At 56.6% G+C, this 12316-nt stretch overlaps 1 long non-coding RNA gene across 1 annotated transcript; it reads left to right on the top strand.

The window, feature by feature from the left end:
• Nucleotides 1–7573: 7573 nt before the first annotated feature.
• Nucleotides 7574–11517, top strand: LOC123379322. The gene is made up of 3 exons (XR_006583663.1): nt 7574–8430; nt 8994–9385; nt 9609–11517. It is a non-coding gene; the product is annotated as an uncharacterized LOC123379322 (long non-coding RNA).
• Nucleotides 11518–12316: the final 799 nt, after the last annotated feature.

The raw sequence follows: 12316 nt of genomic DNA, 5'->3' as shown, positions 1-12316 counted from the left end.
CTGATGTCAACCTCATCGTCCCTCCTCAGAGCTGAGGAACCGGGGCCTGACCCGTGATTGTGCCGGGCCCTGCAGCCGGCCTCCTCGGGCCGGTTCGGTGGTCAGGGGTATATGTTTCCATGACACCTGCTTGGAGAAACGTTTTTAGCAGAAATGTATCGACTACGTGTGGTGTGAAAATGGCCTGAGTGTGTTCACTCTGGGATCTGAAAAGATAGACTTTATCCACTGGATACCAGGACTCAGATGGTCACTGTCACTTAGCGGCATCAGAAGAGTGCACATCAGAGTCTGACCCTTCGTGGGCCCGGGCCCGGCCTGTCTCGTGTCCCTGACTGTGTCCTTGGCTGGCTTGCCTCTGCCTCCCCCACTGGAAGGGAGCCTGACCCTGCGTTCCCTCGGGCCTCAAGGCTTCTCTCAGAGTAATGGCCAGGCCTTCAAGGGCCCCCGACACCCAGCTCCCCTTCCTGACCACAGCTTCCGGAACTTTCCGTGTCATTTCTCCAGTCAGGTCCCTGCCTCCGAGTCCCCCTAGGAGCCCCGGCTCACATCACAGGCGTTTACACGTCCGTCTGGCCCCTTCTCTGGAGTGGATGGAGGCCACCTGAGGGCTGGGCTCTTGGCCTGGCTCCCAGGACGTTACGGAGCCATAGCCCTCACGGAGAAGGTCCTCGGGACACACGGGAGGGACGAGCGATCACACTCAGGGTGCGCATGAGTCCCTACACGGCCCTGTGGGCATCACAAAGGGGGCAGGGCGGCCCCTGGCCGGAGGGCCCTGACGAACGGCTGGTGCTCTACCGAGCACTGTTCCAGGCTGGCCGAGCCCGCTGACATGTATGGAAAAGGGGCAGCGGCAGAGGAATTGACTGAAACAGCAGGCTCAGCCCTGCCTGGCTTCCCTTCCGTACTGACCTCTATGAACACGAGCGTCTTTAGCCAGATTCCCTGCTCCCGGTGGGATGTTTGAGCGCGGCCAGTGCCAAACAGGAAACACTCGGGTTTCCTGAAAATCATTTTTAAATCTTTCACAGAAGTGCTAACGTACAAGATCTTGAGGTGGATGTTGGCAAACCGGAGCAAGATGTCAAGATTCCCCGGAGGCCCCCGCACGCAGGGTCTTCCTCTAGGATCACGTACGGCAGGGCGTGACGTGTGCCTCAGCGGAGGCGAAACAGGAGGATGGGACCCAACGCAAACACTGTCCTGGAGGAGGGAGGCAGAGAGGGAGAGGGAGGGGGAGGGAGGGGGAGGGAGGGAGACACAGGCTTGCGGGGGCGCTGTCCAGGAAGGTCAAGGCCTTGATCCTGCCCTGCTCTCTGGCCCGGAACTCTGAGAGTCGCAGATCAGACTTGCCTTCACCCGTCCTGGTGGGAAGGGAGGTAACAAGGAACAGTTGGATAAATACAACTTCCCGCTCAAAAACAGGCCCCAGACATATTGTGCTATTCCAAAAAAAAAAAAAAAAAAAAAAAAAAAAAATTGTTTCTAAGTACAAAGATAAATGTCCCCATCTTGGCGTTCTGAAGGCGAGTTTTAGCCAGGCTGCCTCTTCCTCTTTCTTTCGCCATCTGGGCCTGGCCTCCCTGTCACTGCCCCTCCCTGTCAGGGAGACGGCCTGGGCAGACGGCCGGGGGACAGGGAGGCTCAGATGCGCAGGGAAAGCCGGACAGTTGCGATCCCCCGGGGGAGGAGGGAGTTGCCCCTTGAGAGGCGGGGGTGCGGGAGGGGACGGGACACCCTCCAGCCAGAGCTCCGTGGCACCGGGGGCTTCGTGTCTGCTCGCTGTCCCTCTTCCCACTGGGATGCTGCCTTGGGGGCTGGGCTTGTCCCTGTTTTGTTCACCTCCCGGCCGCGAGCAGCTCAAGACTGACCGATGGGTCTGTAAACCATTGATGTCCCCGCACCTCCAGTTCCCAGCTGCAAAGCAAGTGTAGACTAAAGAAAGATGTGTGGACTGAAGTCAAGTCCCTTGGGACCTCCAGGCGTGGGCTCGAATTCGGCACCGCTGAGCAGTTGCCGATTCCAGGCTCCCTCTTGACCTTTCTGGCCTCAGTTTCCCAATCCGGAAATCACGGGAAGGACGGGCCGTGAGGGCTCGAACGTTCCTCGAGGCGGGTGGTCAGCGAGGGCCGACAGATGGGAGCAGAGCCCGGGCCGGCCTGGGCTGCTTGGGTGTCACCAGGGGGCCTCAGGTGCGTCATCAGCAGACGTGTCTCAGAGCAGCCCCCTTGTGTGTCCGTCCCCCAGGGCTGCTGCTGACGGAGCTGGGACGCATCTCCCGGAAACGCCGAGAAGGCGTCTCCCAGGTTGACCTGAAGCAGGAGAGAAAAGGGCAGGGGGACAGAAATGCCTGTCGGAGGCCGGTCAGGTCCAGGTGGATCAGGCCAGGTCTGCTCTGCCTGCCACTTTGAAATCAAAAGTCACAAAAGTAGGGGCGTCTGGCTGGCTCCCTTGGTGGAGTGTGCAACTCTTGATCCCCGGGTTGAGAGTTCGAGCCCCATGGTGGGTGCAGACATTACTTAAAAATAAAATCTTAAAAAAGCAAAAAAACAAAAAAACCAGCCAGGGGCATCTTGGTGGCTCAGTCTGCTGAGCGTCCGACTTTGGCTCAGGTCACGATCTCATGGTTCGTGAGTATGAGCCCCGCGTCGGGCTCCCTGCTGTCCCCTGTCCCCCCATCCCCGCCCCTCCCCCGTTCATGCTCTCTTTCTCAAAAATAAATAAACATTAAAAAAAAAAAAGCCATACAAGTTATCAAAGTCCTGCATTTCCAAGCATAACCTTGCTCTCCTGGCTAAGTGAGCTCGATTTCGCCCCATGTCCTTTGCGTTTCAAGCACTCTGGGTCCCCCCTGGAATAATTAAAATACTGAAATGTCATGAAAAACAGTCTCTGAACTTTGCTAGAGTTAGTAGCACGTGCATTTGGATTTTTTCCCCCTGGTTAAAAAATAAAGCCTATTTGCAAAGCCCATAATACAATACAGTCTTAAAATTAACCACTTTCAGAGGCTGTTTCTGCTTATGGTGGTTTCAGGTTTTTCTAATTATTCTGTTCCAAATGTTTATCTTTTGCCCTCGTGTGCGGAGGGCTCTGTTTATATAACATTATAAGGTAAAACGGCTGTATGCCTGGGTCCTAGCCCTGCTCGAGACCCGAGGCAATTAATGTGCATTGATACGAGGCTCCCATCGACACAACTTCTGTGTCGTTAGCCAAAAATCAGGCTGCATGGCTTGATATCAAATCTCTTTTTCCCCTCCCTGATTAAGGAATGTTTTTATTTGGAAAGCCTAATAGAGGTATAAAAATAATACCACATGTGGCTTCGCATATCACAAACCCTCTGCTGAAAAGAATAACGTTGAGAGTGTCCCAGGACTGTGGGTTAGGCTGGTTATGCTCATCATGAGCACATAAGGCGGTTTTACTTAAACAAATTTTTTTTAAATGTTTATTTTTGAGAGAGAGACAGAGACAGAGACAGAGAGAGAGAGAGAGAGAAGCGGGGAAGAGGCAGAGAGAAAGGGAGACACGGAATCCAAAGCAGGCTCCGGGCTCCGAGCTGTCAGCACAGAGTCAGGCGCGGGACTTGAACTCACGAACCGTGAGATCGTGACCTGAGCCGAAGTCAGACTCTCAACTGACTGAGCCCCCCGGGCCCCCCAAGGCGATTTTACTTTTTAATACAAATAAGTGATATTTGGTGATGTCAATCAGGAAAAAAATCTGAACGCGTATTATTGTCATTTGGTGGGTTAAACCTCCATGGTTTCAACCTCTCTGTTGCAATGTAATAATTTGTCAAGCCAAGACCTTCCTCCGTGGAGTCTTCCCTTCCGCAGGTACTTGAGTTCCTACGAAGTGGGTGGCCGTGTGTTAGGGGCCAGGGGTTGATACAGCGGGTGAAGTCCTGCCCTCGGGGGGGCTGATACTCTGGTGGAGGAGACCGGCTGAGGAGGTTGGAGGCAAATTGTATCCCAAAGGTCCTTTCTGATGGCAACGTTCCCGGGTGATGAGCCTGGGACGGGCTCCTTGCTGCAGGGGCTGTCACTCAGGGAGGCCACACCTCCCAGGCGCCGACTGGGCACGTGGGGCCCCAAGCAAGCGGCTTTCCACTCCACGAGCAGGGGGACCCCCTCGAGCGGGACGCTTTGGCGAGAGGACGTGCCGCCGACCTGGCTGAAAGTCTCTCGGTGCAGAGATGGAGTCTGAGGCTCTTCCTTCCCCTTCTCCTTTCGGGGGTCAGGCCAGCCCCCCTGTCTGCAGGCTCACCCCGCCTCCTTCTGCCCCCTCTCTCTGTCCTGCTCGCTGTCCCCCAAAGACGCTTCTGCACGTCTGGTCTCCTCTTGGCCTCCGCTTCTGGAGAGGACTGAACCAACAGAGCCTGCTAGAATGAAGTAGACGTAGTTAAAAGGGTCCTGGGGCAGGGACATAAAAGTGACTCTTGGTGGGAGGACGTCTGACTCCTGTCCATTTCCAAAGGTCACTAACAGAGGGCGCTCAGTGCTGCTCCTGTGCATCTTACTGTCAACCTGGCACCTTAATAGAGTAAGCTCCTTCCCTCCCCCCTCCCTCCCTTCCTTCCTTCCTCCCCTCCCTCTTTACTTCCCTCCTTCCTTCCCTCCTTCTCTCCTTCCTTCCCCCCTTCCTTTCTTCCTCCCCTCCCCTCCCTCCTTCCTTCCCTCCTTCCTTCCCTCCTTCCTTCTTGTCTCTGCTCCCTCCTTCCTTCCTTCCTTCCTTCCTTCCTTCCTTCCTCCCTTCCTTCCTTCCTTCCTTCCTTCCTCCCTCCCTTCCCTCCCTCCTTCCTTCCTTCCTTCCTTCCTTCCTTCCTTCCCTCCCTCTTTCCCTCCCTTCTTTCCTTCCTTCCTTCCTTCCCTCCTTCTCTCCTTCCTTCCCTCCCTCCTTCCCTCCCTCCTTCCTTCTTCCCTCCCTTCCTCCCTCCCTTCTTTCCTTCCTTCCTTCCTCCCTCCCTCCCTCCCTTCTTTCCTTCCTTCCTTCCTTCCTTCCCTCCTTCTCTCCTTCCTTCCCCCCTTCCTTCCTTCCTCCCCTCCCCTCCCTCCTTCCTTCCCTTCTTCCTTCCCTCCTTCCTTCCTGTCTCTCCTCCCTCCTTCCCTCCTTCCTTCCTTCCCTCCCTCCCTCCCTCCCTTCTTTCCTTCCTTCCTTCCTTCCTTCCTTCCCTCCCCTCCCCTCCCCCCTTCCCTCCCCTCCCCTCCCCTCCCCTCCCCTCCCCTCCCCTCCCCTCCTTCCTTCCCCCACCACCCCTCCCGCCCCTGGCCTCTCATTCTTTCCCCTTCCTTCCTCTCTCCCCACCCTCTTTCAGCGGAGAACACTGTCCTGGTTAAGCTTTTCTCACTGTGATTCATACTTTGCTTCTACCCAGGTATTTCCTCTGTAGGCTCATCAGGCTCCCTACCCATGCCCCTGAATACCTTTGCTCCATTTCGGCTGCCTTTGCAGCACTGTAATAACCAAGCCCAGAGGAACATCTGTGGAAATCTTAGCTGGAGAATCAGGACTGGGTGTTGCTCAATATGTGGAAAAAATGCATTTTTTCCAAAGAACCATGATCCACATGGTGGTCAGTCCACCGGCCATCACTGGGGCCCTGGTGAGGGCAGGTGCTGGGCAGCCCCACCAAGGACCCTCCCACCTCGCCCCCGAGCTGTTGGGTACCACACAGACACATCATGCCCCCCTGCTTGCTTCCGAGCCCCTGGCTGTGTGAGGCTCCCCCATTTTGCAATGCCAGGGTCGGGGTGGCGACGGTCCAGGTGTGAGGCAGGGTCACAATCAGCGAGGCCTCGTGCACAGTCTGGGGGCCAGCAGGAGCTGCAGCCAGGGGCGCCCAGGGGGACCCCTGCCCAGTTCCCACCTTGCCACATTTGGGGTCTCCCAGGCCCGGCCACGTCACGGGGCTCCTATAGGCCCACCTGCCGTTCACTAGCTCGCTCCTGCATTGCTGTGATGGCAGGTCTTGGGAGAGGACCCCCCATAGGGCACCCACGGCTCCCGCTTCTGCCTGGGGACCGCAGGCGTGGCCGGTGGCGGCCGTTCACGGTGACAGCGGTGTCCCACCCTGACGCCCCCTCCCCGGAGGCCGCTGTGCAGATGCGCGTGGTCTCGGGTGGCGCCCAGCTGCCCAGTGAGGGGGGGCTCTGTGTCTCCTGGGGCTGAGAAATCCTCTCCTCACTGGGGGTCCAGAAACTGCTGGTCCAGACACAAGCCAGAAGGGTTCTGTGAATCACTCTCATCTCGGATGGGTTTGTTACGGAACGATGGCACCACTCACATGTTCACTGAAGCCGCATTTCGTGTGATGGAAAGAATTGTGTGCTGTGTAACTGTGCATATAATCGCATGCAAATCCGGGAGGTTCGGAAAGGAGCCGGTGCAGCCTCTTTCAACGCTGGTGCGAAAAGTCTAAAGCATTTAACTGTTTATGCGTGTAACTTTTATCTCTGCGCGGGCTGTGGCCCTGTGAGGGGAGGGATGTGGGGGAAGGACAGGGCACCGAGCGTCCCCAGCCCTTAGCTCTGTCCTCCGGGCCCTGCCTCCGGGTGGGCACGGAGGCTTCTGCTGAACACTGTCCCCTCTTCCGCTGGGACAGCCCTCTCCTGCGGACACTGGTCAGTTTGGGCCTCACTGGCCGCCTCTGGCTGGAGGCCTGTAGGGGTCCGAGTGGCACCAGGTCTGGCCTCGCTGAGGCGCCCCAGCCAAGCTGCGTCTCTGGGACCCGTGTGGCAATGCTGGCTTTCGTCTCCACTTGACGTTAGTGGGTGGCTGCCTGGTGGGCCGTAGGGCGTAGGGCGCGGAGGCCGGGGACAAGCCCCGAGGCGGGGGGCGGAGGAAGGGAGGCGCCCTGAGGGGGTTGCGAGGAGGGGATGTGGGGCAGGAGACCCCTGGGCTGGAACTGCGGAGGGGGCCAAGCTCAGGACTGTTTCAGGGAGCTTTTGGGAGCTGTGGCTGCTCTCTCCCCAGCAATTCCGAGACTCCTTAGGGGACATCTCTGTGGCGTCTGCTCACGTCTTGGCAGGTGAGCATTTCTTTGGGTAGGACTGTGTGCGGACGGGGTGCGCGAGGCCCCCGATCCCAGTTCAGAGTCAGAAGGAGGGTGACTGACTGTGGCGCCGAGCTCAGGGCGAAGCCAAGAGCAGGGACGGGAGGAGAGGGGCGGAAGCCGCCAGAGAACGATTTGCAAGCGTCCCCACTACAGTTTTACAGCTATAAATTCTGTGACTTGTTTGAGACCGACTTAGAGAGTCACAAAAGGAAAGAGAATGGGAGGGGATCCTGCGCAGGATGAGAGATTTCAACACCTTCGGGGAGGTGGCGGGGGATCCTCATGTGGACGCTCACAGAGGGACAGCCTCCAGGAGGGCGCGTCAGCCCCGCGGAGCCTGGGGACGCCCAGGACTCGGGGTGCGCCACGTGGGGGAGGCTGTGGACCACCTGACCCCTCATCCCCAGAATAGCTGCCATTTAAACGTGGGTCCCCTCCCAGAGCACCCCGCCTCCCGCCGCAGCTGACCCACCCACCCACCCACCAACCGACCAACCAAGGATTCCGCACTGGAGAAGTTTAAGGAGTTATTCCGGGAGGACTGAAGTTGGCGTGGCCTCTGCCGTGCACCCCAGGGCCAAGTCCTGGCAGTTTGACTTTTCCTGCCCCCTGCCCCGGGCCCCGTTCCTGAGGTCCCAGCTTACTGTTGGCCCGGCATCACCCTCTGTGAGGGTGCCACCAGCCGCCAGCCCCTTCCGCAGACAGCAAAGCGGAACGGTCACACGCACACAAACGCAGAAGAAAAGAGCATTCGGAGAGGGACGCGACAGCCCTGGGGGTGGACCCCTCTGATGTCCCTGCAGAAACTCCACAGCCGAGGTCAGCTCTGTCCTGACTGCAAGCTGAGGCCGGTGATGGGCGACAGCGGACGTACCAGGCTCATTGTTTCTGGCCCCCACGGGACCCCTCTAAGGATGACCCACGCTCCCGATGAGTCCTCGGGGCTGAGATGTCCTCAAGGCTGCCTGGCCCACCTGGTCCTCTCCTCCCTGGTCCTTCTTTCCTTCTCTTCCCGCAGGAGCCAGGCCTGCATCACCGCCTGAAGGCCGTTCCCGCCTCCTGTCCCCTCCCCCTTTCACTTTCCACAGGTGTGATGCCCAATAAATCTCTTGCATGTCTGTGCTTCTGCTTCGCAGAGAACCCAAGAATTGGGGTTAGGGACCAGATCGCTCGCAGCCTGGTTGGCAAAGGGGATCCCATCCCACGAGGTACGTGGGCTGTGGATAGCGCCTGGCACAAGACGGTGGCCCAGACTGAGGCGACAGTCTGAATAGTTGACTCTTACTGTCTTGCGTTCAACACTGCATTCGGCTTGATATGTTTGGCAGTCGTGTGAATCCTGAGCCGGACCCTTGGAATGCAGGGTAAGAGCAATCGTGATGGGGAGACCAAGTGGAAACCTTTGAAAGCCTCCTTACCCCCCCCTTCAGCCAAGGTACTGAGTCAAAAGCAATGTCACCTTCTGGAAGGTGGATGGGTTGGCACAGTGGATCCTGCCTTAGGAGATTTTAAGAACGCAACCTTTAAGAGAGTTGGTGGTTCACTTCCTGTCTGTTTCCACCCACCAGGTGACAAAGCTGTGTGTTCCCTGGGGGCGGTCCATTCCACCATGGAAATGGTACCTCTGGGATGGAGCCCGGGCAGGGCCGGGGGGCACAGAGGACCTTCAGGAGCAGGTGGCCCAGACCCCCGTGTCGGCTGGCACAGGTGGGCCAGAGCCCCTCCTCCAGCTGGCATCTCGGCCGTGTGTGGGGGGAGTGTGATCTGACCTGCTGACGGAGGAGGAGGAAGGCCCATCTTTCCAGCCCAAGCTTGGAGTCTGGAGGCAAGCTGGAAACGCTCGCTTGCTCGGATTTTAACCGTCATCGGCTTTGCTGCCAACCGGTGTCATTCACTCCTAACCCTGCTCTTTGTGTCTGCTTTACAGATGATCCAGCTGACACAATAAAGGAAGAAAAAAAAAAATCAACCCAGCAAGATCAAGAGGAAAAAGAAAGAGATCTAAACACTTCTGACCAAAACGCGGCTTCGTCAGTGTCTTCAGTGAATTAGAGAAAATATCACGCATCCGTGCAACACGAATAGGGCTCCGAGAGTAGAAGTCACAGCAAGGAAGGGCTGTGGGATCAAAACTAGAGGAGGAACCTCAGGACAAGGCTTAGGAGTCAAAGAAATCCCCTGGAAAATAGTTGAGAAGACGGAGGAACAGACACTGTGAGGGAAGAGGCCCAGGGTCCGCGTAGGAGTCTCCTGTGTGACTAGGAGTGGCAGAAACTGCTGCTGGGGACAGCCCCTCCTGCACCGCGGGGACCCCGGCTGGTACACTTGGGAAGGTTCCTGACGGGGTGGCGGGGAGCTGCCCGCAGGGCTCTCGTGTCCTGCTCTGCCCGGTGCCACCGGGACTTGGGGGGCGAGTTGGCCATGTTCCAGAGCTGCCCCTGGGTCTCCCGGCTTGGCCCCCTCCACAGCACAGGTCTCCCCCCAATCTGGCCCTCTGGGGTCTCATTTTCTGCTTTGTTCTGTTTGTCCTCCCCGCCTCCAGAGGCCAAGAAGTGAGAACGCGGCCAATGGAGGGAAGCAGGAGAAGGGCAGAAAGATACCCCTCAATGAACTCGCAGGCTCTGAGCAGCGGCCGGGACGCTGGGAACCCGGGGGAAGGTTCCAAGTTCAGAGGGAAACAGTCTTCAGGCCAGAATTCCTCTCCACTGCTGCTCAAGGACCAGAGAGTCACCAAGGCGCCCTCCTCCACCTAAGGCCTGCTTCCCCCCACCTCCCCACGAAGCCACTGGAGGACAAACCCCTGAGGAAGGAGAGGTCGAGAAGGAGGCAAGGAGGCAGGGCAGGTACTCAACCAGCAGGGTGGCCTCTGGGCCCAAGGTGGTGGCGGAAAGGCCCTGAGAGGAGGCCTCTGGAAAGGAGGTGAGGGCAGAGGAGGGAACAGGAGGGATGTGGGGCGTCTCAGAGGCGTGGGGAACAGTAGTGGGGTGTGGTAAGGGCCCCGTGCACAGAGTGTCCTCTCATGGGGATTGTTGGCCTTCTAGAGGGAGAAGCGTGTAGTCAAAAGTATTTACGTGGTGCACGGTGCACGTGTGTGTGTGTGTGTGTGTGTGTGTGTGTGTGTGTGTGTTTAACTTTCAGATACTATTTCGGGATAATTTACTCAACATGAAAACGTGTAAATGTTATCATTTTCTTTCATCATATGCTGGGAGTGATGGTGCCTCACAGAGAGTGGGGGTGGGGGGGGAAGACAGGTAGGTAGCACCACTCACAAAACGGGGTTCAGGAGTCACCCCCGGGGTCAATGGCTGCGGGCAGCCCCTCAGTGTGTTGACCTGGGTCCTTCAATTCTGATGTTTCCCTGTGTTATTTCTTTCCTCACTTCCCTTCTCCATTTAAAGACTTCTAGGATCGGGGCGCCTGAGTGGCTCAGTCGGTCAAGCGTCTGACTCCGGCTCAGGTCACGATCTCATGGTTCGTGAGTTTGAGCCCCGCGTCGGGCTCCGTGCTGATAGGCAGAGCCTGCTTGGGACTCTCTCTCTCCCTCTTTGAGATTTTATGTAGACTCTCTGAAGGTTTATTCTGCTCTCTTTTTTGTTTGCTTTAACTCAGAGTTCCCCTTTTTTCCTGTATTGGTCGATTTCTTTTGGTCTTTGACTTTTGTGTCAGGCACATATTTGGAGTTGGGGCCTCAGGGTGCCGACGGAAGGTTCTGTGATGGGTGACCCGGAGGTCGGCTCGTTAGGGAGCCCCGCTGTCAGTCTCTGCAGATGACAGTCCTGTGCCCCAAATGACCTGGCCTCCCTGCTGGGCAAGGGGACAGAGTCCCCTTCCAAGGACAGCTCCCTCTTATACTTTCCTGGGGCTGTTGTAACAAGTCAGCACAAACTTGGTGACTTAAAACAACAGAAACCTATTTTTCTCACGGTTCTGGAGGCCAGAAGTTTGAGATAATGGTGTGCACAGGGCTGGGCTCCGGCCAGAGGCTCCGGTGGGGGGGTCCTTCCTTGCCTCTCGCCTCTTCCAGGGCTCCGGGTATTCCTTGGTTCGTGGTTACACCAGTCCCTTCTCTGCCTCCATTTCCTCCTCCTCTCCCCGTGTCTTCTGTCTTCGATCCTTTGCGAGGGCGCTGTTCATCGCCACCCACCAGGTCTCATGTCATAGTCCTTAACTTAGTCATATCTGCAAAGATCTGTTTCCAAATAGAGTCACATTCCGAGGTTCTGGGGCTTAGGAGGTGGACATATCTTTTGGGGGGGTACCACCATTCAACGCACTATACTCTCCCAACTCCCTACACATCTCCTTTTCCAACAGAAATCCCTGTAGAGTGAGTTCTCTGCAGAGACTTGTGGGAAAAGGCGAGAGGATTCAGGCCCCTCTGGGTCTGCAGGGAGCCATCCTGCTCTGTGTCACTGAATAGAAGGATAATAAAGTGTACGAAGGAGGGATCTCTCAATTTGTATTTATTTTTTATTATTTTTTAAATGTTTACTTATTGAGAGAGAGAGAGACAGAGACAGAACATGAGTGGGGGAAGGGCAGAAAGAGAGAGGGAGACACGGAATCCAAAGCAGGTTCCAGGCTCTGGGCTGTCAGCACAGAGCCCGATGTGGGGCTCGAACCCACAAGCCAGGAGATCATGACCTGAGCCGAAGTCGGATGCTTAACCAACTGAGCCACCCGGACGCTCCTCAGTTTGTATTTATTTAACGGGTATTTACATTCTGTGTGGCACCGAAGGGGTACAGTGGCAGACTGGCTTCTCCTGGGTGCCTCTCTATGGTTCCCCTTTGGATGATGCTGGTGCCTGAATCCTTCTCCAGGCTCAAAGACTCTTGGCTGGACCTTGACATTGGCCTTGCTCCCTCCTGAGCTGCCTTCCTCTGGGTCGGCTAGTTGTCTGGCCATCGAGCAATGCCTAGATACTCTCTTGAAATTCTCCTTAAAACCCCGACCCCCGTGATGAGGCACAAATTCATTGCCCTTTCAAGGTGGACATTTCAACAGAGTCGAATCTTATTCCAGAGAAGGCGCCAGTGTGATAATTTTAAGGCATGTCTGGTGAGTCAGAGAGGGTCATTTTAGGCAGGTAAGTACTCCTTACAGTAATAAAAAAACACACATGAACCCTTAAGAGGAATGGTGAAAATAAAAGGGCAGAAACTGGGTAAAGAAAGGAAAGGGGTGGGGGAGAGTGTACCAGAAACCCTGCATTATTCCTCAGAAGTGCTGACATTTTCTGTTTGG

The sequence above is a fragment of the Felis catus genome, chromosome C1 (genome assembly GCF_018350175.1).
Source record: "Felis catus isolate Fca126 chromosome C1, F.catus_Fca126_mat1.0, whole genome shotgun sequence".
Taxonomy (NCBI): domain Eukaryota; kingdom Metazoa; phylum Chordata; class Mammalia; order Carnivora; family Felidae; genus Felis; species Felis catus.
This window is presented reverse-complemented; position numbering and strand designations above follow the sequence as displayed.